The sequence below is a fragment of the Symphalangus syndactylus genome, chromosome 2 (genome assembly GCF_028878055.3).
Source record: "Symphalangus syndactylus isolate Jambi chromosome 2, NHGRI_mSymSyn1-v2.1_pri, whole genome shotgun sequence".
In the NCBI taxonomy this organism is placed as follows: domain Eukaryota; kingdom Metazoa; phylum Chordata; class Mammalia; order Primates; family Hylobatidae; genus Symphalangus; species Symphalangus syndactylus.
The window spans coordinates 137,609,726-137,613,629 of record NC_072424.2 but is presented as its reverse complement, the minus strand read 5'-3'; positions in this window follow the sequence as shown (position 1 = coordinate 137,613,629).

The window sequence follows — 3,904 nt, the reverse complement described above, 5'->3', positions numbered from 1 at the left end:
GGGACGCGCGGGGCGCGGGGCGCAAGGCGGAAGTGAGGTCGGGGTCTGGGGCTGCGGGCAGAACCGCGGACCTCGGACGCATTTACAGAGCGCCTGAAGACCCCAGTGTTTCTGGACACCCCAGTTTTGGAGTCCTCCGAATTGACGTTTTGGGCTTTTTTTTTTTTTTTAATCTTAGGGTTTTTCGAAACAGTAAAGACTGGGGAGTGACAAAGACTATCTCTCGTTCAGCTCAGGACTCGAATCCCCCGGGCGAGAATCTCGAGTGCGAGCCCAGCCCGCCGCGGGTCTCAGCACAGCTCTGATGGGTCCTTTTGCTCTCGGCGGCTTCGGGAGGTCCTATGCACCAGTCATTCGTTCGCGTGAGGCGCTTGCTGGGAGCATCTCGGTGAGAGCCCCCGTGGAGCTGGCGCCCACGGCCTTCGAAGATCAACTCTGGCGGTGAATGGGTGAGGACGCCGGGAGCGTCTTAACGTCCCACAGTGGAAAGTTCCTTTGGTTGACGTTTGGACAGTGAAAGGAGCATGTAACAAGTGGGGTCAGTTTTGTTTAAAACCCTTTCTGACTTCCCAGCCTCTTACTGGGCAAAGTTCATAATTCTTCTGAGCTTTCTAGGGTTTCCAGGCAAGCTTATGAGGGGCCACCATTACAGCAACTTGTTGGGAACACCTGGATAGTGGAACAAGAAAACTTTGTCACAAAGTCATGAAGGGGAAAACTGTTGACGGACCTGGAGAATCTTCCTGAAGAACTTTAAGTACATTGAAAGAATCATTAAATCCTGGAAACCTACATTAAGACTTTGCAGAGATATGTGGATGGGTCAGATAAATCAGAGAAGATAAACTAGAGTGTAGGCCCCAGAAGTGGGGCAATAGAGAAGGAAAAAAATTGCATAACAGTGCAATTTCAGGAGAAATCTTTAGGGTCTGGAATAGTGAAATCAGCTGTCTCCCCTGCTAAGAACTCAGCAGCACACTTAAGTCTCTTCTTTTCAGTTGTCTTGAATGTGTTTCCTGTCCCCTAACATAGATGAGTCCAAGGGAATGTGCTTCCTGTCCCCTAACATATCTGAGTCCAAGGAATTCAAGGAATGCCTCCGTGGCTTTTGCTCTATTCTATCCCATTTTCCCCTTACTCCCTGGCCACTTCTGAGTCTTTGTGGGCTTACTCTGACATCCCCTTAACATGTTCCCCAAGGCTCCTAGTTTGCACCAGCTCCCTGGGTAATACCAGTCATTCACCACCTGTATACTGACAAGTCTGAAATCCTTACATCTAACCTCGTCTCCTAAGCTGACTGACCCTCTTCATTTAAATTCTTACAGGCACATCAGGTCGGGCACGTTGGCTCACACCTGTAATCCCAGCACTTTGGGAGGCCGAGGAGGGCGGATCATTTGAGGTCAGCAGTTTGAGACCAGCCTGGCCAACATAGTGATATCCCGTTTCTACCATAAAATACAAAAATTAGCCGGGAGTGGTGGCGTGCGCCTGTAATCCCAGCTACTGGGGAGGCTGACATGAGAGAATCGCTTGAACCTAGGAGGCAGAGGTTTCAGTGAGCCGAGATCACACCACTGCACTCCAGCCTGAGCAACAGAAACTCTGTCTCAAATAAATAAAATTTCCTATAAGCATATCAAATTTGACATATTGAAATCAAACTCTTACAGCCTTCTCTAATCTCAGTGAGCAGTGTAACTATCTTCTGTTAACCAAACCAGAAATTTACCTCTGAAACTCCTCTTAAACATCACTTCTTATAGAAAAACCTTCCCATCTCCTGCATTTGGTGCAGCATCTTACCCCTAACTTCCTCTTTCAACTTACTATATAATTCCTAGTTTATCTGTCTCCTCTACTAGACTAAGCTTTGCAAGATGATCCTGTTACACTGCTTTATGCACAGCTCCTAGCACATTATAGGCAGTTATGAATGAACACCAATACATTCTTTATGGCCAGTGCCTAGCACATTTGAATGAGTGTGAATATATTCTTCTGGAGACAAGGAATGTATTGTTTCCTGCCTGAAGGCTCTATCTAGAGTAAGTTTAGGAGCAAATCTTGAGAAGGTAATTGCATGCTTCTGTTGAGTGGCCAAACAGCATCTGTCCCCTGAGGAGTCCTCATTATAGCTACTCATATGATTACCTACTCATATGGGATAGACGGGGACTAAGAATAATGAATGAAGGAAAGAAGAGGAATTTTTTTTTTTTTTTTTGAGATGGAGTCTTGCTCTGTCACCCAGGCTGGAGTGCAGTGGCGTGATCTCGGCTCACCGCAACCTCCACCTCCCGGGTTCAAGCAATTCTTCTGCCTCAGCCTCCCGAGTAGCTGGGATTACAGGCCCGTGCCACCATACCCAGCTAATTTTTGTATTTTTAGTAAAGAGGGGGTTTCACCATGTTAGGCTGGTCTCGAACTCCTGACCTTGTGATCCGCCCACCTTGGCCTCCCAAAGTGCTGGGATTACAGGCGTGAGCCACCGCACCCGGCCAGCTGGAAAATAATTTTTAAAATTACGTCTTGGCCGGGTGCGGTGGCTCATGCCTGTAATCCGCACTTTGGGAGGCCAAGGCGGGCAGATCACCTGAGGTCTGGAGTTCAAGACCTGCCTCACCAACATGGAGAAACTCTGTCTCTACTAAAAATACAAAATTAGCTGGGTGTGGTGGCACATGCCCGTAAATCCCAGCTACTAGGGAGGCTAAGGCAGGAGAATTGCTTGAACCCGGGAGGCGGAGGTTGTGGTGAGCCGAGATCACTCCATTGCACTACAGCCTGGGCAACAAGAGCGAAACTCCGTCTCAAAATAAATAAATAAATAAATAAATAAATAAATAAATAAAATTACATCTAGATCTCAAATCATAAACTACCTGGACTGGTGAGCAGGGTGAGTGGGCAGGAAGCCACAAAAATCTCCAAGTGCTTACTCATGAGGAGCCACCATTACAGCAGTGCTATGGAGCCAGTTTATCCTGAAGGGGCCTTCTCAGCATCCTCCCCCTCATAAGATGCAATCATTCTTGGTTAAGTTTCATAAAGGCTTGCAGGAGTCCAAGCCAGGTCTTTATGCTAGAGGCTGGATTCACCAACCTACCATGTAGCAAATTCCTCCTTGGTCTCCATGAGGCGAACAGTGAATCACAAAAGTGGATTTGTCATAGGATGGAGGTCAGCAGTGTGCACCTTACCACTAGGGGCTAGCTCAACACTGCCTCAGCACAGCCACCCCATGATGGGTCCAGATCAGTTCATGACATTACCTGGGACTATGAAAGTGTTCACTATAACCACAGGGATAGGTGAACTCCCAAGACAGTGACATAGAGCAGCAGGCAATGATTTGAGTACAGGGCATAACTACTCATGAAAGAGGGAACATCTGAGAAAGAAAGTTGTCAGAAGGAATGGCTTTACATTGTTTTGCAAAAGTGTCTAAAAAACTGGAGTAGTCAGTTGTATCCAATACAGCTGAGGAGCCAAGGAAACTGACATCTATTGCACTCTCTATATATAGAGGACTCCTAGCAGGAACCAAACTGGGGCACCAATCAGGGGGCACTGTGATCTTTAGACTTCCCAGCCTCCAAAAACAGTGAGGAATGAGTGTGTAAAGCCACCCAGTCTGTGGTTTTTTTTTCATAGCAGCCCAAGCTAAGACAGTAGTGAGTGCTCTTACAGCGGAGAAAAACAAAACATCGAGCCTCGAGGATACATTTGCCCAAATCAATTAAGTGTAATACCAGGATTCAAACCAATTAGATGCAGAAGCCACTCTATCACCTCTTATCATAGTCATACCAGAAAATAAAGCATCTAACTCCAGAAATGAGAAATACTGACTCTATGTACCACAGCATAAGTGCTCTGAGTTATTTATCAAGGCAGA